The sequence below is a fragment of the Choloepus didactylus genome, chromosome 14, assembly GCF_015220235.1.
Source record: "Choloepus didactylus isolate mChoDid1 chromosome 14, mChoDid1.pri, whole genome shotgun sequence".
NCBI lineage: Eukaryota > Metazoa > Chordata > Mammalia > Pilosa > Megalonychidae > Choloepus > Choloepus didactylus.
Genome location: NC_051320.1, coordinates 29448421 through 29471381, shown reverse-complemented (window position 1 = coordinate 29471381; position 22961 = coordinate 29448421). Strand labels below are relative to the sequence as shown.

The 22961-nt window shown below is 42.6% G+C and overlaps 1 long non-coding RNA gene across 1 annotated transcript; it reads left to right on the top strand.

The window, feature by feature from the left end:
- Positions 1–4597: 4597 nt before the first annotated feature.
- On the top strand, positions 4598–18077 carry LOC119508675. The gene is made up of 4 exons (XR_005211561.1): positions 4598–4866; positions 5434–5558; positions 14597–14697; positions 17973–18077. It is a non-coding gene; the product is annotated as an uncharacterized LOC119508675 (long non-coding RNA).
- The last annotated feature ends 4884 nt before the right edge of the window (positions 18078–22961 follow it).

Sequence of the window (22961 nt, the reverse complement as noted above, 5' to 3'; positions counted from 1 at the left end):
AGCCAGTAAGTGAAGTGCAGTTATGAGGAAATTTATAAGAAAGTGCATTAATTTATTTATTTGCATATATATCAATCTCCCATGTACCAGACAGTAGCTGAGTCACTGGAAATCCAAAGAAAAATAAGCAAAGTCCTTGAGGGGCTGACACACAGAAAGGGAAGACTGGCAGCCTTGGGGAACTCACTGTGAGGACAGCCACAGGTCCCCATGGGCCTCTGCACCTCGTTTTTGGATAGAACCTCCCAGAACACCTGATCGCCTGTACTGTGAAGTCGCTTAAGGGGCAGCAGACCCAGCCCTCAGTGTTTGGGTGGATGGGGAAGGAAGGTGAAGGGAGGGGCTTGCCCTCCCCCAGGAGTGTGGACAAATCGCCACCAGCTGCTTCAACCTATATGGCTGTCTCCGTGAGAGGGAATTGGTTAAAGCTGCATTTTCCAAGTTGCCTGAGAGCGTTTGCCAACCCTGCATTTGAACGCACCTGCCTCATGCTGTTTTTTTGCAGGTTCATCCCAGCCCAGCCTGTCCGGGCATGGCTATGGCATGAAGTGATTTCCAGACTCTTCTGAGTTCTAACCCAGGGCTCAGGGAGGCAGCCTGGGAGCCAGACTGGAGCCCCACTTGCCTGGCTGCTTCCTGAGTGCCACATCTGTTGCTTTCAGAGCAGATGCTGATGTGGATTATCTTGGACCTTCTACCTTCTTTAGCCAGTGGGATGGAGTTTTGAAATTCACGTTAGAATATAGGTTAACCACGTGGGTTCCCGAGCCAGGTGGCCTGGGGCCAAATCCCTGCTCTGAAGCTCGCTAGCTGTTTAACTTAACAGATACATTTCTTCCCTTCCCCAAGTGCCATCTGGAAAATGGGGATAGTAAAATAACAAGAATAATGATAATAATAACAATCCCCACTTCATGGGGTTTTTGGGAGAGTAAAGTAAAATACGGTGTGAGAAGTACTTAGCACAGTGCCTGCCATATGATGTTGAATGATGTCTGCTATCATTCCCCTCAGAATGGTTCCCACCTATGGGGGATTGAGCAAACCCTTGGAGAGTCAGGGGGGTGGTGTGGGAAGCAGAAAAGCTGTGTGAGAGGCACGGTAATACAGTAACCTGAGCAGAGCCGGGTCAGTTTGGAAGGGGGTAGGATAGGATACGATTACCAATTCCTGATTTTCTTTTCAATCTTCGCAGAAAGGGTATAATTTTAATAAGATGAAAGGAGACGTGCAGGCTTCTGGTAACAAAGAAAACCCCAGGCCACCCTGGTGTGTCTGCCCCTTATCCGGATCATCTTAAGGCATCCTGATTGCTAGGGGCTGTGCAGCTCAGGGGCCACCCCGGATCACTCCAGTGAGCCCTCCTTTCCCTCTGGGGGGCAGCTTGCGAAAATTCCTGATTAAGGGGGGTGGGCAGAAAGCATTGGTGATGAAAGTGTGTTCTAGAAAGGCTCTGAGGAGCATTGCTGAGCAGTGTTCCACCAGCTTAAGTTATCTAATAAAGGTTTACAGCCCTAACTTAGGGTAAAAAAGATACATCTCTAACTCCTTTATTTAAAAAAATAGAACTTTCTTCAAGGTTTATTGTATTACTTTTATACTTTTAAAAACTTATTTACATAAATCTGAGTCTTATTGGCTTCTTGATTCAGTAATTGTACTTATGAATATCCTACGAATATAATTCAACAGAAGAAAAATGTTACGTCTAGCTCCATTTTTGAAAGATAATAAGTGAATGCTTATCTTGGCATTTAATTAAAATCTTGATACATATTCTCTTAAATAAAGTTTTACACCAGTCCCTTTCCTTTCCTCTTCCAAGTAAAGGACACTAATATCCAACAATTGCAGTTATTATTTTGGTTCAAGAAAACTGCAAAAAAGTCTAGTGATTGCCTTCCACAACCCCCTCCCTTCCTGCCAGCCCTGTAATGACCTTCTCCTCCCTTCCGATGGTTTTCCCTTTAGTTCTCAGCCCTATAGCCCAGTGGTCAACAATGATGCAATAAGTCACTTGGATGATGTGCCCTTGACATCGCCAATCGGGTGGTGCTTTCTATATTCTGCCTCCATCTTGAAAACAGCCATTTTTCACCATCTCCTCCACCTCCCACCAGTTGTTGTGGAAGGAGTACTGGGAGTCTGAGAGCAGCAAACCCTGAAGGTGTTAGATTGCTAAGAGGGAGTTTAATATCACCATGGAGACCTGTGAGATGAGGAAAGGTCTAAAACAGTTAATTTTTAGAGGATGCACAGCTTAGTAACTACCATTGGTGCCTCTCCAAGCTATGTCAGACGCTATAGTAAGTACTTAAACGTTATTTCATTTATTCCTCACAATAGCCCAACAAGAAGGTATCATGGTTATCATTATTAGCCCCGTTTTTCTATGAGGTTCAGAGAGGTTTAGTAACTTTCTTGAGGTCACATAGCTAGTTACTGGCAACACTGAGATTTGAACCCATGTCTGTCTTACACCAAAGCCTGTGCTCTTAGCCACTGTGCTGCCCTGCAGGACATGGGACTCTCCATGGGATAACAGAAAAAACAGACTGCTATTCTGAACAGCTCACAGCCTAGAATGGACTGGAATGCAGGTAATAGTATTTGGTTCTGGACCTTAAATTATGTTCACTATTTGTTCACCAAACAGAATGTGCGTAGTTTGATTCTGCAGGTGAGGGAAGAGTTCCCCTGGAAGAATAAACATCCCAACGTGTGGTTTAGATTCACCTTCCCTAAAGACAATGGCATGGAGACTTGAATGTTTATTCTGAAGCACAGATGACATACTCAGGGCAGAACCACCATGTGAGGGTGCCTGGGGGGCAGGGTGAGCCAGGCATGAGGGGAGAGTTTGGCTTTTGAAATGTTGCAGAAAAATTCCAAGTTTTGGAATGAAGAGTACAGTTTCCTCCAGGAGTGTCAGAGTGAGACAGAAGGACAGGGTTCCCTGATTACTGCTCGTTTACAACCATCAGAGAATGGTTTACCATTAGCTGTGTTATGGAAGGAAACACAGGATAGACACCATGATAGAAATTAGGAATCCAAAGATAAATCATCACTTTGGCTCTTCATTGAGAGAAATACAGACCTATAAGCAATCAATTCTAATACTGAGACAACAAGTGCGGAAGTGGCAGTGCATATAAGGTGCTAAGCGAGCCCAGAAGTCAGGGGGGCATTCTGTGTACTGGAGTTACAGGGGATTCTCAATATTTGGGGGTGACATTTGTTATGATTTTGTTAGGCAGAGAAGAGTAAATGTCATTCCAAGTCAAGGGAACAGTATGCTTGGTGGCTTGGAAATATGACCATGTAGGTTGTTACTGCAGGAGAGTGAGAAATTTGGGACTGGAGCATGAGATATGTTTGGGGAGGTGAGGAAGTTGGGGACGGGTTATGGCAAAGATAGGCTGCACCTCTCTTCCTGTTATATATGTTTTAAACTCAGCTTTGTAACAACAACAAGGGGGAAAGAAAGCACTGCAGTGTAATTTTCAAGGCCACCCTTTTTCAGGAGCCTAATAATTCTTTTGGGCCATGGTCAATTCTTGGCTACCAGATTCCTGACGAAAGTAGAACTCTGGAAGGTAGAGATACTCTTTTTACAACTACAGAGGACAAAACTGGTGATAACTTGAGATTGGGGTGGGAACTCTGAACATTTTCTTGATCTTGCAAGTGAAACAATTGAAAAACTGCTGCAAGATAAAATAGTGACCAAGGGTGAATCCATGGAAATGTTTACTTCTCTATTCATCCAAGTAATTTCCATGAATAAGTATGGGTTTGTATGAAAGAATCCACTGATGAATTACGGGTAGCTGTTTACAACATTGCTGTATTTCATAATCATAAACTTTTGAAAGAACATTAATGATGAGCTTCAAATGTCAAATAAAAGAACTGAATGCATGTCAGGGTTTGAGGCTGACCTGATCTTTCTATGTACTATCCAATTAGTGGTGACTCTTACGCAAGTTAGAAACAATAGCGGGAAAAAGAGATTTTACTTTGAGCCTCCTCTGTGAAATGATTCTAATGCCCATGAAACCTAGCTGGGTGGGAAGGAGCAGCGGAGATAGTGGCACCTCCACATACCTCCTCAGAAGTTTGGGAGATCTGGGCACTTTGATCTCAGGTTGGGTTCTCTGAGCCTTTCCCAGAGGGTGAGCTCTGTCGATCCCTGTTCCTGATCCATGCAGAAATGTCCCCGGAGAAAGAGGAAGGTTCTGGAACAAGAGACAGACTGCTGCAATTCAAACTCTCTGCTCAGGCGGTCACAAAGAGAAGTACAATACAATAACTATAAAAGAATGGTTTAATTTAAATTATAAAAGGAGAAGGAAAGGAGCAGCGACTCCCCACTTAGACTCCGTGTGTGTTGAGGAATTCTAAACTGCCCCAGGAATCACAGGGCTGCTCATTATTTTGGAAAAGGAATTTGCTTTTAGCATATCAATGTATGTTCTCAACTATCCTGTGGATTTTATTTTCAATGCCCCCCTTTCCATCATGCAGGATTGCACATGGACAGATTTATACCGGATGACAAATTGCATTTGAATTTGTGGCATTGAAATGTCAGGGCCATTCTCCATTGGCTCAGCCGGGCTCCAAAGTGTCTCGGCCATGGGAACCTGCTGGGATCCTCCAGAATTCTGTGCCACTGCCCACTCAGATCCTTATGCACACCCAATTCTGCATGGGCTAGGGCTCCCAGTCACCAACCCCATCCAAAAGCGGGGTCCCTGCCAGGGGATCGGCAAGGCTTGGTGCCCACCGTGTCATCCAACAGCGCACTCCATCACTGATAACCCAGAATTGTGAAAAAGATCCAATTCCTGAGCCCTAAAGGTGAGACCTGTCTCCAGGACTCTACTCTAGCCTGTCAAACAGATGTGCAGGATTGATTGACAAGCAGAGAACAAAATCTTGGTTCTATACTGCCAAAGCATCAAAGAACAGAGAATTTAGAAGTGGCCAGTCAGAAGACAGATGAAAGAGGTTTCTAATCCGAGTAGCCTGCAGGCCAAACGGCTCTTAGCACATACCTTTATCTAGCAGAGAAGGCTGTGTTGTGCAATGTTCTATTAATTTAATTAAAATTGACTGGCTGACCCCAGGATGCTTGGCTCTCCTATGTGTATTCTGTTCTTATTAGTATGTGTTATATATAAATGTGTCACTGCACACATCAGTTCACAAACTGCTAATTTTAAATACTATGCCATTAGCACAGGTACCGGTTAAAATTTAATTTTATACAATCTATAATAAAACAAATGTTCATAGACCTTTAGTAGTGTAAATGAGAATGTAAGTAAATACTCAGGAAAATATTTTTTCCAAGTACTTATAAGCTCTAGTTACCGTATAAACAATGACATGCTAACTTGAGTCATTTTTATCTACTCATTTCAGATCTGTCAAGTCGTTTCATAGGCTACATTAAGACTTGCTTCTTTAACTTGAAATTCACGTCTTCTTTTCTCAAGCCCATAGCACTGAGTGCCCTAAATTAAATAGGTTCTTGGAAAGGGCTGTTGGTAAGTACATTGAAAATTATGATAATTAGTTATCATGTGTACTTTAATTATTGAAGTTATTTAAGTAACAAATCTACAATTAAAAATCCCCGATTCAAACTTTTCCCTTCATTAAGTATTTAATAATAGCTATTTTTTATTAAGCCCCAATTTTTATAGGATGCTAATTGCTTTATATCTATCATCTTATTTAATTTTTCACCAGCCCCATGAGGTAAGTATAACTATGATATTTATTTTACAGATGAGATTCAGAAAGGTTAAGTAACTTGCCCCAGCTCACACAGTACATGAGTGGCAGAGCTGGGTTTCAAACCCAAATCTTCCTGATTCCAGAGCTAGCGCTCTTAACTGCTATGATGCACATTGTCAAAATGGTGCTCCCATGTGTCTGATTTGGTGGGGTTTTTACTGACCATTTCTATGCCCATTGGGGTCTCCAGGCAGTCATCCACAAACACAAGCCCTGCCCCACTGGTAGGCGCTTTAGGACAACTGAAGAAGAGTCATGGTAACCACCAAACAAAAGGTGATATCCACAACGCGAAAGACTCGTTAGCAAATTCATGAATCAGATTTTGGTTGAGCAAACATCTTGAAGGCTATTCTTGGGTAAAACAAAACCCCAGATTCTGTCTTGCTTTCCTTGGAATATGAAAATATTGACTGAAAGACTTAGCAGCTGTTATTCATACCTTTGAACAACGCAGAGGACTTTCATTAAAATGATGATTAATTGTTGACAATAGAAGTGCAAACACTATCTTATTTATTCTGTTTTAAAATGTACCTCTTAATTCTTTCTAAAAAAGTTTCAGATGACGGATTCTAAAAAATGAATTTTTATTGATTTTAATCTGTTCTTTAGCTACATTCCACAAATAAAGATGTTAGAAATTCAGTTCATTCTCTACTGATTTATTGATGGCTGACATATATCATTCTCTGAGGAAGATGCTGGGGGTACTTTTCTTTAGGGTAACAAGAAGGCAAATAGACATGCACTTAGTTTTGAATCAAAGTTTTTAAATGATAATTATGAATCTATGACTCATGTAAAAACTTGGCCTGAGTGCTGTCGTATCAGTAATGGCAAAAACAATGAAAGAGTAACAAGGAAATCCTGAAGCACTTTCAAGAGAGAAGCAGGGTCAAAGTTACACCGCTGATAGTATATGTGAAATGGAATTAGAATATCCTCAGCTAACCCCTTCAGATTTGCCTAAACCAAAAATTAGATTTTCTCCATATCTTAATTGGCTAATTTAACCTTTCTTGAAAGGGACAGGTTAAGTTGATTTGGGCAAAACATTGCCAAATAAACTAGCCTGATGCTCTAAATTAAAAATTGGTTGCAAGCCTTTGAGGTGTTGGTGGGTCAAGTTCCTTTTGGACCTGGTTCAAATGGAGAATGGATGTTTCACTTTGTCAAATTAGAGGACGAGGTAAAAATACCCGTGGGCCCTTCAGTCTGGTGCACACACCACAAGGAGCATGGAATGGGAGGTTGGATAGGCTGTACTCACAAGGTTATTCTCACAAAGGTCAGGGCAGATCTCTAATTGTCTTTGAATAATCTGGTATAGATCTCTTGCTCAGAATGAAGAGGTGCAATACGAGGGCCTCTGAATCAAACAGACTTGGGTTTGGCTTCTGGCTTTGCCTCCTACTATCTATAAAATTCCCAGCTAGCTCCTTAATCTCAATAAGCTTTGGTTTACTCATCCCTAGAAGGGGGACAATAATACCCACCCCATCAGGTTATGGTGAGTTGAGCAGTGTTCATCGCATTGTGTTTGGATGACTTTTTATTTGCTCTGCACTTGTTCGCTGTAAGCTCAGTGAGAGCAGGGACCATGTGTGTTGTTCTTTGTTCTGTTGCCAGTGCGGTGACTGCACTGTAGCTGGTCGATTAATTGTTGTTGAATGATGGAGTGAATTATTTAATTAAATGAGGAAAAATATGTAAAATATCTAGCAGCCAGTAATAACAGTGAATGCTTATTCTATTCCAGGCACATAGTCCACACAATGTGCTAATTTAATCCTCCCAACAACTCTATATATTAAGTACTATTTTATCACCCTCATTTTACTGAGTAAGAAACAAAGGCACAAAGAGGCTAAGTAATATACCAAGAGTGACATTAGTGACAAGCTGAGCTTTGAACTCAGGCAAACTGGTTTCATGGTCCAGTATCTTAAGAACCACACTATGCTGCATTTTGGTGGTTGCTGTGTCTGCTCTGTAAGCATTAGTTCATTATCTTCTTTCCTTCCGGCTGGGCTGATCTATAGACTTCAGAATTCCCTTTATAGTATGTTTCTGGATAGCATGGGCTAGCAGAGGATTCTCTCACAAGAACTAGAAGATAGAAGAGAAAAAGTAGCCTTTTGTAACACACACACACACACACACACACACACACACAGTCTCCCAGTTATTCATTCAAACACTAATCTAGGTGCTGCAGTAAAGGGGTTGTTAAGATGCAATGAAAATCCCTGATCAGTTACTTTGAGTTGGTGTGATTATCCTGAGTGGGTCTGACTTAATCAGTTGGAATGGAGATTACCCTGGGTGGGCCTGACTTAATCAGTTGAAAGGAGTTTTCAAACTTAGGCCTTCCCTGGAGAGAGGGACAGAAAAAGAGAGATTTTTCCTTGTTTCAACTCATGCCTGCTCATGATATTCTCTTCCTGATGGCCTGTCCTACAGACTTTGTGGACCTACTTAGCCCCACAACCGTATAAGTCAATTCCTTAGTTCTGCTTCTCTGGTTGAGCCCTGACTGATACAGTTCAGTTTTAACCTGCTCAAATTTTGATTTGAATCTGAACAATTTTGATTAATTAATTCCTTTTTATTTGCTCTTATATTACTTCTTTCACCTATAGGGAAGATCAACTCCAATATCTGGATTTTTGCAGGCAGGCCCTTAGTCAACAGAGCTTATGGAAAAATTACATTTGAGTCTCAAATTTTCTATCATGAACATTCATCAAATTATAAGTGGGGAGGAAAACTAAACACATTAAAAAAATTAAGCTCCCTTCCTCCCCAAAAAGGAATGTACATACATATACATATAATGTCTCTTTTGGGTCTGGCAAGTCTCTTTTTGAAATGGTCTCCATGGAGCATCACATGTGTGCACAAGTGTGGTCCATGACTTTATTCAAAGATTATTATATTTTTCCATTTGCTTTCCGGATGTTCACATTAGTTTGGTCTAATGACCATTTAAGAAGTGCGTGTTATAAGTTGTTTTAGTTTCCTGGCTGCTAAAACAAATACCATTCAAGGGACTGGTTGGCCAACAGGAATTTATTGGTTCACAGTTTCAGGGACCAGAAGGCTCACTTCCTCCTGGGATCAGTACCTTCTGGCTGGCCGGCAATCTTTGGGGTTTCTTGGGTTTTCTGTCACATGCCAGTGCACATGGTGGTCTCTTCTCCTCTTCTGGGTTTCGCTGACTTCTAGCTTCTGCTGCTCCCTGAGGCGTCTCTCTCCATCTGACTTTCACTCTGCTTATAGAGGACTTCAGTCACCCAGGTTAAAGCCCAACCCGATTCATCTGGGCCATCCTGAGCTGACGTAACATTTAAAGAGATTTTATTTACACACCCACCAGGAGGTAGACAAGACCAAGAACATGTCCAAACTGGGGTACACAATTCAATCCACCAAATAAGTCACACACTGTGGAGAGCCTGGAATTTGATACAGATGTACAAAAATATAAATCTGTAAAATTGGGAGGAATTTTAAACAATGTTTTTCCTGATCCTTTTGCTTTGCATATGAGGAAACCAGCTCAGTAAGTGATTTTCCCCAAGTTATACGGCCTGTTAGTTACAGAACAGAATCTAAAACTCAAGTTATCTGATTCTTAATGCTCTGTTTTTTGTCTATACCAAACTCTCAGTCATTATTAATTTTTAAAAATAGTCTTGCAGGTATTAATAACTTTGCCAGATATAATGTGGCCTTTTTTTAATATTCATTTTATTGAGATATATTCACATACCACACAGTCATACAAAACAAATCGTACATTCCATTGTTCACAGTACCATTACATAGTTGTACATTCATCACCAAAATCAATCCCTGACACCTTCATTAGCACACACACAAGAATAACAAGAATAATAATTAGAGTGAAAAAGAGCAATTGAAGTAAAAAAGAACACTGGGTACCTTTGTCTGTTTGTTTCCTTCCCCTATTTTTCTACTCATCCATCCATAACTAGACAAAGGGGAGTGTGGTCCTTATGGCTTTCCCAATCCCATTGTCACCCCTCATAAGCTACATTTTTATACAACTGTCTTCGAGATTCATGGGTTCTGGGTTGTAGTTTGATAGTTTCAGGTATCCACCACCAGCTACCCCAATTCTTTAGAACCTAAAAAGGGTTGTCTAAATTGTGCGTAAGAGTGCCCACCAGAGTGACCTCTTGGCTCCTTTTGGAATCTCTCTGCCACTGAAGCTTATTTCATTTCCTTTCACATCCCCCTTTTGGTCAAGAAGATGTTCTCTGTCCCACGATGCCGGGTCTATATTCCTCCCCGGGAGTCACATTCCACGTTGCCAGGGAGATTCACTCCCCTGGGTGTCTGATCCCACGTAGTGGGGAGGGCAGTGATTTCACCTTTCAAGTTGGCTTAGCCAGAGAGAGAGGGCCACATCTGAGCAACAAAGAGGCACTCGGGAGGAGGCTCTTAGTGGCCTTCTTTTTAAGACTTTGTCTTTTGTGCTAATTAAGAACTCACAAATGCTTATTAGAAATGATATTGACTCATTGTTGTCTTTGCCTTTTTTGGTACATATATAAAGAAGTATAACTTAAGTTCTGATGAGCCATACTCATATTTTCTAACAGGACAGCACTCATATTTTCTAACAGGACAGCAGTGCATTTGTAACCAATAGTTTTGAGTTTCAGGATTAAATTTGACTGTGATGAATCAAAGACCAAGGGGGAAATAATGTGATTCTCAATATCGTTGGACAATGTTCCCTAGGTGTGAGTTATCTTTGAGTTCACAGGGAACATGGGAACAAAGGCTCCCAGACACCACTCTGATAAGGACTTTGATGATTTCCTGGGAACCAACCTATAGGCTGGGTTTTCAGAATCACTGCTTGAATTTCTTCCTCTGCAACATCCCCAGCTCCCCTGCCTTGTTTCCCCTTTCCCCTTGAGATCTCCTAACCTGAGGTCAAGCCTGCCTTTCAGGTGACAGTGAGCTCCCAGACGCCTGCACAGCTGTGTCCAGTGGGGTGGCCACAGGCTCACATTTCTGGGCTCAGAGGAGCCCTCAGTTCTGCCAACTAATCTTTTTACTTCTCTTTGTAAAGCTCTCTCCTTGGTCTTATCAGCTCTTCATTCATTAGTCTCCTACTCAGTCCTCTTAGCGGATGCCCTAAACTGCCACTTCACCGAAACAATTCTATCAAATCCCCTCTCCCATCCCCTACCAGCTCCTCTGAATCCACACCAGTCCCCTGGTGTCAAGAAACTGGGTGTTCCTCCTGATACTAACACTCCATCCCATTTTCTCCATCAATTATCACTTATCTGTCTCATAATCTCTGATTCTCTTTCGCTGCTATTTCTCCTCAAATTATGAGCATGACAAAGATACTCCCATACTAAACAAATAATCCAAAAAGCAAATCAACAGGTCTCTCTTGGTTCTCTATCCCCTTCCAGGTATTAGCCAATCTCTCTTCTCCTTTGAAAAATTGTTCAGAAAAGCTCTTCTTCATTACTGTATCAACTTCCCCAACCCCCATTCATTTTCAACCTCCCTGACTCTAGTTTCTCCTTCATTCATTTGTGCATTCATTCATTCATCTTTTAACACTTTCTTTCTTTCATCTAGTAAGTATTTATTAACTATCTACTAGGTGCCAGGCACTGTTCGAAGTGTCGGAGAGCTAGCAATGGACCCCACTACAACTGCTTTTGCTAAGTCACCAATTCCAAAGAATACTATTCTGTGTAAAAAAAGATCATAAAATTAATACAATATTAATTAATATAATCAAGTTACTCCATGGTAGTAGGCAAAGCTCATCTTCATCCTAGTTAGTCTTTGATCTGTTACTTACAAATACCCCAAATGTGGGCAGGTTGCAACTGCTTTTGCCAATCCAGAACCCATATCCATTCCTTCTCGACCCCAAGAGCATATCATGGGAGAGCAACGAAGGAGCAAGAGCTGCCCTGGGGCTCCGGAAACTTTTGGTTGGTGAAGGAAATTTCCCCCAAGCAGTGAGAGTCATAGAGGGTGAGAAAGGACCCAGGAAAAGAAGGAAGAGGAACCTTGGGAGAGAAAAGACCAAAGATTGCGGATCTTTCCCACTAAAAGCCACATCCCCAACCCAAAGATAATAATTCTAATAGGAGTAATAATAATAATGCATGAGTCAAAAAGTTAATATTTATTCATTATAGAGTTTGGAAAATACACAAAAGTGAAAGCAAAAGAGGAAAATAAAAATCAATAAGAAGTGTACTTCTCAGAGAAAAGTGCTAATATTTTAGTATATTTCCTGCCAGTAGTTTTCTCCCCCTATACATATGTATATATACGTATACATGTAATACAATTTGCTGTCACACTGTAAAAACTGATTTACATATTTTTTTCACTTAATGTTATATTATGAAATTTCTTTCCCTCCTGCCATTAAATGTTCTTCAAAAACCTGAAGTTGAAGCAGCATGCAGAGAATCGGTCCTGTTAGGCCATAGTAAGGAGTTTAGATTTTATCCTAAGAACAGTGGGAATTTCCAGGACAGATTTTCTTTTGTGAGTCAAATTAAATGAGGAATAATTTATGTACATCAACATTCACCCTTTTTCGATGTGCAGTTTGATGAGTTTGAAATACACACATGTATGTCATCACAATCAAGATAAATACTCTTCCCATTGCCTCCATAAGCTCCTTGCGACCCTTGGTAGTCAATCCCCTTTCTCCAAACCCCCACCTTGGCAACCATTGATCTGATTCCTTAGCTTTGCCTTTTCCAGAAAGTCATATAAATGGAATCATGCAGTAGATAGCCCTTTGTGTCTGGTTTCTTTCACTGAGCATAATGCTTTTGTGATTCATCCACATCATTGCGTGTTTGTAACTTTTGATTGCTAAGAGTTATTCCATCGTGTGAATGTAACACAATTTGTTTATCCATTCATCCGTTGATGGACATTTGAGTCATTTTCAGTTTTGGTTGATTATGACTAAAGCTGTTATTAAACACAAAGGATTTGCTGTGAACGTACGCTCTCATTTCTGTAGAGTAAGTATCTATGACTGGGATTACTTAGTTGAACTGAAGCACTTGGTCAATTTTTTTATTTTACCCATTCTAATAAGTGTGTAGTGGTATCTCGTGGTTTTAATTTGCTTTTCTCTAATGACTAAATGATATTGAACATCCTTTTATATGCTTCTTTGTTATTCATATCTGTTCTTTGGAGAAGTTCCTTTTTGCCATTTATATCTGTTCTCTTCAACTTTCTTGTCCATTTTTTAAAAAACTGGGTTGTTTGTTTTCTTCTTACTGGGTTTTGAGAGTTTTTATGTATTCTGGATACAATTCCTTAATCTGATATGTGTTTTGCAAATATTTTTCCCAGTCTATGCCTTATCTTTTCATTATATTATCAGTATCTTTTGAAGAGCAGAAGTTTTTAATTTTGAAAAAGTCCAAAAATTTTTTTTACCAATTTTTTCTTTTCTGGATTGAGCTTTTGCTATCATATCTAAGAAATCTTTGCCTAGTCCAAGCTCATGAAGATTTTCTTTGTCTTCTAGAAGTTTTACGGTTTTAGGTTTTATATTTAAATCTATGATCCATTTTGAGTCAAATTTTGCATGTGGTGTGAGTTATGGATCCAAATTCATTTTTTTTTTTGTTTTGCATGTGGAGATCCAATTGTTCCAGCACCATTTGTTGGAAAGATTAGATCCTTTTTCCGTGGAATTGCCTTTGCACTTTCGTCAAGATTCAGTTGAGCATACAGTAAGAATAGGTTAAAATTTTAGCTGCTTTCTTTCTACCCACTTGTACGGCAGCCCCCTTCTTCCTGCCCGGCTCTGTGAAAGGTGAAACAATATTTTTCTCCCATCTCTCTTTCGAGGATTTGCCACTCTTGGGAATTCTGTTTACTGGGTTGCCTCGTGACCTCGGCTTTTTGATGGGCTCAAGAAAAGTTATGATTTTGTAGATTTCTCATTGTTGGGGGAGCTATGTTCTCTTGTGGCTTTCTACATCTTAAGCAGAAGCAGAAGCTTCCTGGAGGGTTTTAAGCAACAGAGTGATGTTATCTGACTTATATTTTTAAAAATTCCTTCTGGCTGCTTTGTGGAGAATGCACTTTGGGGTGGGGAGGAGGGTAAGGGTGGAAGTGGGGAGACTGCTGAGGAGGCGTGGAAGGTAGTTTAGTCTGGAGAGAACGGTGGCCCAGACTCGGGCGGTGCCAGAGGAGAACAGAACTCGGGACATATTTTAGAGGTAAACTAAGAGGACTTGCTGGCTGAATAAGGGGAAGAGGGATTGGAAGAATCAAGGATGACTCTTAGACTCTCGAGCAATTAAATGAACTAATCAAATGAACACCGCTTAATCATAAGAAAACACTTGGGGCAGAATGGGTCTGGGGGAACAAGCAAGAGTTCTAGGTTGGACTTGTAAGGTTCTAGGTCAAATGGAGGGACTGAGCCAGCAACTGGATGCTCAGAGCTCAGAGGCCCTGGGGCATCTCCTACCCAGGGAGAAGATGCAGGTAGAAGAGGCTGCCCGGGACTCAGCCCGGGGCCATGTTTGCTATGGGATGGAGGAGGAGGGATCTTAAAGAGAGGGTGAAGCAGTGGCCACAGCGGCAGAGGAAAGGCTTGAATGACCCCTTGAAGGAAAACTTTAATCCAGATGCAACAGGAATCCCTAAGTCACAGAAACACTCTATTTCATTAAAGAAAAACTTGAATAAAACTCTATTAACTCTTGATTATTAGATGAATACAACTGCTGATTGCCCCTGGGAGAAGAGCAGGAATCGCCCAAGATCCAGGACCTTGCATGGAGAGAAGCCGAGATCTGCTACTGCTCAAGCCAGGTGAAGAAACTCTCTCTTTGCAAGTCCAACCAAAGATAAAGTTTAAGGGACCTCGAAATCCCACTTCAAATCCCTCAGGGTCAGAATGAGCCCTTCCCTTGGAGCTCAGTAACAAGATTCCTTGTAGTTGCGTACAGGGGTGTCTTACTGCATCTTTACTGATCTTTGCAGAGATGTACACGTCAGAGACTCGATGTTTCCTGTTAAATATCTGCCTGTCCCCCTTCTCCCTCCAAGGCCAGTGTTCCCCGGGCTGACAGGGACCGGCCACATCACACGGATTCCTTCTTTGGTCTTTGCATGTGTTATTGTGAAATCTACTGGTTTTCTGGAGGAGATACGCTCTGCTGAGTAAGAGAAATGTGGCTAAAGGAGCATGCTAATGAGGCTGATTAGATGCTTTTATTGGTTATGACCTTTTCACTTAACCCCAAGAATCTGTTGTTTTTGGTTTTAAAAATAAATAATACATCTCACATTTCTTTCATTTGTTCTCTGAATCATCTACAGGCTAATGCTATGTAACAGGGTGTAGAAAGCAAAATAAGTTGGTGTGAGTTTGGATTGCTTTTTAGGCCAGTTAAGAACGATATTATGCCTCTCTCAAACTTCATGATTGAGAGAATGATGAAACAAATGGAGGGCATAAGGGTGGGGTTTCAATTGAGAGCACCAAACACCGCCAATTCTAGGTCTGTTTCCCAGTACCATGCACTGAGCACATGACAGTCTGGCCCAAACATCTGTCAAGAAACCTTTAGAAATAGATTCTTTTGGACTACAGGGCACTGCTTAGTTCCCACATTATCATTTTTTTCCCTCCCCTAAGACACACAAATTTGAAATCCTTCTTGAACTTTATTCCTCTCCTTGCCATCAAGAATGCCACTTATATTCAGATAATTTTTAGTTACCTCGGGCATCTTTGTCACCTTGTGCCACCTTAAGAACCTTCAGAATGGGCTCCCAGGCCAGCCCTGTGGTGGGAGGGCCCTACACTAGCAGTAGCCCCAAGACGACCCTTCTCCTTGCTCCACACTCTCATCCCTGCCCAGGAAGGGGACCCAGTGATGGGCCCTGCAGCAAGGCAGCATGGCCTGGGGACCACCTGGGACCACGCTGGGAGGCATTATCCATGCTTGCCCTTTGTGCCAGTTTGGACATATTAGTGTTGATTAGGTTGAATCTTTAGATTAAGTTGCTTCCATGGAGATGTGACCCACCTAACTGTAGGTGATAACTCTGATTGAATTATTTCCATGGAGGTGTGGCCCCACCCATCTAGCATGGGTCTTGATTTAGTCACTGGTGTCCTTTCAAAACGCTGGCACAGACCCAGACGCTAGGTGGCTTAGCGCAGAGATGCTTGGAGTTGTGGACACCTGACATTGGCTGCAACTTAGAGAGACATTTTGAAGACAGCCATTGAAAGCTGATGCTGACATTTTGGAGAACATCATTTTGAAATGCAACCTGGGATCAGCAGATGCCAGCCATGTGCCTTCCAAGCCAACAGAGGTTTTCTGGACACCATCGGCCATCCTCCAGTGAAGGTATCCTATTGTAGATGCCTTACCTTGGACACTTTATGGCCTTAAGACTGTAACTGTGTAACCAAACAAACCCCCTTTATAAAAGCCATTCCATTCTGGTATTTTGCAAAAAGAGCAGCATTAGCGAACTGGAACTCCCTTCTACAGAATTCGGGTGCCTCACTTCCTTCTCTTTGTGCATTGCCTTCTAGGTGTGGTGTTTTACTTGTTTTGGTAATTTCATGGTATGTTTTATCTTAATCTCCAAGAGGGGCATGAGTAACTGTCCTTGAGAGCCATGATCACTAGCAATGTTTTATTACCTGGTCTGCTTCTAAGTGTCTCAGTGCAAGAAGCTTAATGGGAAAGTAGTCTGTGTATTTGAAAGAAAAAGTGTTTTGGAGTTTATGGGCCCCAGATGCCCACATCGGTGGAAATGGGATAGGAGTGGGCAGTGGGAGTCTTCCTCTCCATCTTTTAAGAGCTGCTTGAGTTCAGCCTGAATGTGTGGGAACCTTTGTTCTCCCCAAGGCCCTACAAATTCCTGGGGAGGCGAAAGAGAGGCCCTTTCTCCTGGCTTCTTCCGGCTCTGCACTCCTGCTTCTCCTGAACTGGTTCAGGCTGTGGATTTTCTTGCCATATGTCGTGTGTTATTTTATTCTGTACCATGGAGATCCAGACATGGAACTTAGCTCTGTCATTTGGTTTATATACACACACGTGCACCTGTGTACAATCACACACACGCATACCCACACAAAACCACTTGAACCAGGTATGTGGATGGGTTACAGACCGAAAGTTTGAGGAAATGGAGTGGAGGTGCAGGTTACAGCAGCACAACTTCACGGTTAATAGTAGGCATCCCGGTTTTTAAAGTCCTTTCCTAACTGCACCATGTTGCTCAAAAACCCCACACTGTTCTGCTCTTCTCCTACCCCAGAATGCCTGTTTATTTCTAATGCTGTGAAGTTTAGCTACTTCTTTTACTTGATTGGCTCAGGATGTCATCTTCCATTCTAATGATTCCACATGGCTTACCAAAGTGCTTTCCTGAACAAAGATGATTTCTTCCCTAAGAATACTGGTGCCAGCTGTTATGTCGATAATTTTTTTCACTCTGTTACATTTAACAATGTAGCATATAACAAAGACCCGATGTAGTGATACTTTAAAAATCTTTCAGGAAGCCCTGTTTTAAGGGAACTGGATAAACAATCATTTGCATTTTATAAAATTATTTAGAATTTATATTATAAAATGACTAATTGAAAAGGATCTATTATAAAGGAAAATCCCCTTGTGCATTCAAAATATGATTGTGTATAAAGTTTGATGTCCATGCAATTAATTTCTCAGGCGCACACTGATAAAGACAGGCAGGCACACCTATGGATGGCCTTTCATCAACAAGGGTTCATAACGTGCAGTCTGGAAAGCTGGAAGGCCCTGAAGCACTTTGCTTCTGCCCTGGGTTAGTAAGGCCCTGGCACTTTAGCCCACAGCTAAAAATACCTCAGTCCTGTCCAACTGAGGTGGCCGAGAACAGTAACTACCAGAGGCTGATTTAGGGCAGGGGTTTTTTTTTAGAATGCTGTTTTTGTCATTATTAATTAGCATTTATCCTTTAAGATAATGACAGCTAATATATTTGAATGCCAACTGTGGGCCAGGGCCCCTGATTAAGTACAGTATAGGCCTTATCTCACTTAAAGTTAAAAAGCCACTTTTATTCTTTATTAGGTACTCTTACAAACGTCACTTTACAGATGAAGAAATGGAGGTTTAACTACTATCCCCCAGGTCATGCGGCTGTCGGACCCTGAAGCAGAGATTTGTATCCAAGGGCACCTGTCTCCAAACTGCCAACTCTTAGCCAACACAATCTCCAACCACGTGCTGGAGGCTCTGCTTTTTACAATAGAGTGAAGAGCTCTTTCTTCTGAATACTTTTTTTAAAATGAATTTTTAGTTCGTGGGAGGTGGCCCTGTGGGGGTCTCAGCCTTCCGAGGCTCCGGCCATCCCTCAGCAGAGCGGCCTGGGGCCAGTGTGGCGTCCACCTGGTGCTGTTACGTGGCCGAGGCGTCCGCCCCCAGGACGGGGCCGCCTGCTCCGACGTCCCGGGGGATGTTATCTGTCTCGTTTTCAGTGAACTTCAGAAAAGAGGATTCTTGGCCAACTCCCTGAGAAGGTTATTCCAGAACTTTAGGACTATCAGTAAGGAAGAAAAGAAAAACACAAGACAAGACGACAGCAAGAACGTCCTGAATTTCATACCAGGCAGGGCTGGGGATGATGTTCACGTCCGTCGAGAGGAGGAACACGGCAATTGCCCCTTGCTGTTCCCGTCGTGCCCACCATAGGGTCACCCTGCAATCAGGGACACTCCGTGATTCAACTGGAGGCCCCAGAACTCCTTCTGAGCCCCTGAGGGACTCCCAGGGGAAGAGGAGGGCTCTGTTTGAGGTGTTGCACAGAAAGTATCTAGGGAGCGTCTGTTTTCTGTTTGAACCTCGGGCTAGGAGTGACTGATTCCCCCTGAAAGGGGCTGAGAGCCTCCTCCACTGCCTCAGCATAAAGCACTCGCCACCAGGTGGGGGGGACCTGGACACGCGGGGCCGAGGAGCCCCGCAGGGCGAACCTGACCCCTTTCCTTGCCAAGGAGGACAAATGGAACACATCGCAGAGAGCTGCAGAACATGCCAAAGGGCAAGACAGCCTTAGACTCAGCACTTCGGAGACCTGGGCCCAGTGCGAGCTGAGCCAAGGACACTGCAGCCACCCGGATGTCGTAGCAGACGTGCCAGCCCTGGGTGGGGCAGGAGGAAACTGCCTTGTGGTCCCAATTACTTTGCAAAAATTCCTCTTCATCATTTATTTTTCTTGTTACCCAAGTAATATACAATGGTTGTGAGAGAAAGAAGGAAAGAAAGGAAGGAAAGAAAGAAGGAAGGAGAGAGAGAGGGAGGGAGGGAGGGAGGGAGGAAGGATGGAAGGAGGGAGGAAGGAGCTCTGTGGCCTCCTGTGTCTTCATCTTCATGTCTAATTCCACCAAAAAATAGAAGCTGTTAGAGTTGGTTGTGTCTCTTTGATTTGCCTTGAGTTACTGACACTTCCTCCCTTTGTAGAGTAAATGCCAGTGAACCCCGAGTTTGCATTTCAGGGTCTACCTGCCATGGATGGCCCCGTCTGGGCAGGGCGCAGTCGGGCTGCACCGGGAGGAGCACACAAAGGCCCCAAGACCACGGAGGGAAGGAAGCTCGTTATCTCTGCACGTTCATATTTTCTTGTTAGTGAGGTTTTCCACATTAAATGTGTAAAGGGGCATAATTACAAGCATGCTTTTGAGTTCTAGGCATACTTGAGTAATTCAGAACAGACTTTTTATATCCAAAGGGGCAAGTAAAAAGGAAGGCTAGGAAAACAAGGTACTGAGCTTATCTACCCTCCAGGATCCAGAGGAATGAGAGTAAATAACTTCATTAAAGAAGAAAGTGTCCTCCGCTATGTTTCAGGATCATTATTCCTATCTGTCCTTTCAAAGACCTTTGTTTTTATAGGAATAGTACTTCATACTTTTTTCTTTATTCGGTCTCCCTTTGTTCTTGATAGTCCCACAAGATGGAGCATGAACGTAATATTTGTTGGAGAGGGAGGGAGGCATGCAGACACTATTATCCTGTTACCAGAAGAGTGAACTGAATAGCAGGAACGGGCTGAGACCCCACGCTCCTTCACACCAGCACACTGCAAGAAATGCACATGGTGTGAAATCCCTCTTAGCAAGTTGTCATCTCTAGGAGTAGACAGTGTTGATTCCTGCTAACCTCAGAGATGGCAGGGGAATGGGGGCTGGCTGGGACTTGGGCAGGATCTCACTGCCTGCTGGCACCTGGGAAGGAGTCATTGTGGTCCAAAGATGGTCCAGATTTGCAATTCCAGGCCAGGGGAGTAACTTGTGCTCACTGATCTCACAAAGCCTGACACCTAAACCAGATTTCCAGTGCATGAGCTCCCACCGAGATCCATGACTGCCAGTGGCACGGAGGTGAGTGGCAATTCTAAGATGCTCTCCCTCCCTCCCTCTGGGGGTGTCAATTGACCAAGTCCAAGATGCTCCCCCGCCCCGTCTCCAGCCACAGTCTAACATCTCTGGCACAGGGTTCATCTTATAAACCACTATCAGCCAGTCAGCAGCTCTGACATGGTTGCCATGGCCGGCACACATATGGATTTGGTTAGTTCTTGTGGCATGCCTGGAAAATGGTAACCACTGATGTTTTAGTTGACAAACCATTTGGGTACCACTTGGGGCAGAAATATAAGTCCTGGTTCTTGTCTGAAAACTTCTGTTGTTCTGTTGATAACCATCTGGTAAGATCAGGAAAGCACTAGCATCCCAACTCTTACAATGTGTGTTTGCAATTTGAAGAAAATTCTAAAGAAAATTTCAGAGACAGTAGTGGAGCACTCTTTTTATTTACCTTAACATTTTAGTTTGAAAATAAAATGTTACAGAAAAGTTGAAAAAGTTGTTCAATGAATATCTGTATACCCTTCATCTAGATTTTCCAGTTGATATAATTTTGAGACATCTTACTTCTCACTCTTTCTCTCTCAGTCTGTTATTGTTGTTGGACCATTTGAATATGATGTGCAAATAATGTCATTCTTCACTCCTACATACTAGCATCTATCTTTTATGAACAAGGACATTCTTCTGTATAACCACATTCCATTATCACAACCAAGAAATGTAACATTCATATTATAATTTCTAATGTACAGACCATATTCAAATTGCTATTGGAGCATTCCTTTAAAAAATAATAACTTGACTCTCATTTAAGAAATGCTGCATCAACTAACACTTTTGAAAGTATAGAAGATGGTACTGAGTTTTCCTACACAATATCAAGGACCCTTGAATCTAAAAGCAATTCAGAGGAATCAGACACTGAATATGAAGAAGTTTTATGAATTACTTTAGCCAACGTATTTCACTTACAATTTCCTTTTCATGTATGCAGAAGACTTGATAGATGAGAAAAATCAATATCTAAATAAGTCTGAGTCTAAGTGATTAAAAATCTAAATGACAAGAAAGTATTGTGTTAGAGTGTAATTGGCATAATGGTTTTTCTTTGTGGTGCATAACATAATGGTGCATCTTACATAAGATGAGATACTTTAGGCAGTTGGGGGTTCAAAGCCAAGAACACAACCTGCTGGTACATGCAATCAGTTGAGCTTCCCGAAGCGACTGCACACCTGACTTCCAGCCAGTCGGTCAGAACTGTAGCCTCTGCGTAGAAGATGGACACTTGCTCTCTTGCTGCTCTTTCCAGCACACCACACAGGCTCCCCGGCCCCTGGCTGTGCTCACATCTTTCTTCACACTGGTTATAACACAGGTCATCTAAGTTCTCCTTTCACCCGGACTGACTGCTCCACTTGAGTGCTCCTAAATCATCTCTGAGCTCCTTCCAGGCACTTCTCTTAGCTTCCTCAGCTGGCTAGTCATGGCCACTCCAGGCTTATTCTTCCCAGTTCTGCTCCTGCAGGGCAATCCGATTTCTGCTTTCAGGAATCCCCTCATTGCAGCCTTCTAAGTACTGGCGACGAGTGCGCCTCTGCCAAGCTGCCCTGGACTCCGCTCTGTGTGCAGTGAGTCTTTTTGTCATTAGCTGGTCCCTCCCCAGCTTCTTGTAACACGTTGGCCCAGAGAAGCCTGAATGAGGTGCACTTGGCCTTCTCTTCAGGGAAAATTTCAAAACAGGTGAAGCTTGCCTTTGACACCTGCATGCTTCCAACTGCAGGGAACATCTCCCTTCCTTCTCCAAAAACTCTCATTCCTTTTCCTTCTTATCTCACCATCCTTCCCACCCCAGAAAAAAAGTTTTTCTGATTCAATTAACCCATACACAGGAGTGATTTGGGGCAAAGTCTGTAGAGAAAGGAGAGGAAACAGGTTTTTGTTTTCCAGTAATACCCAAGCCCGGGAGACCCCTACCAGAGAAGTGAGAACATCTTGCTTGATAAATCCGGGACGTATTTAGTGGGACCACAGAAGCTGTTTAACCAAAATCCCACCATTTGGACCCTTAAATGCTTGCTTTCATTGGGGAAAGAGATTTTAATTAAAGTCATTTAACTGGTTGTAGTGGATCATATAGCTATTGTTTTTTATTTTCTAGCAAACTGTTCCTATTTCCCTGTCTTGGTAGCAGATCCTAACCCCTGGCCCTAAGGGGGTGGACATGTGTCTGGGCCCAGCCAATTAGAAAATCCTGTGCCCCTGGAGCCTGACCCAGTTGGGGTGACTCTATGTCACTTTCCTGGAGCTCACCTCAACGTGCCACCCCAGCCCTCGTTTTCACCATGACCCTCGGGGAGGCTTAGACCAAGTGGGGGAAGCTTTTTCTCAAGAAGCCCATTGTGAAAATTCCTGTTTCCTCAGATGGGAAGGACACTGGCCGAGTTTCTTTAGACTATTATGATAATATCAAGAATTACCTTGTGATAATTGCTAATCAGAAGGCAAAAGAGGTAGTCTGGGGCTGCGGGGCAGGCCGGGGAGAAGAATTAACTACAAATGGGTGTGAGGGATCTTATTGCAGTGTTGAAAATGGATATATGGTTGTAGTTGCACAACCTGGAAAATGTACTAAAAATATCATTAAATTGTACATTTGAATGATTGAGTTGTGTGACATGTACGACATGTGAGT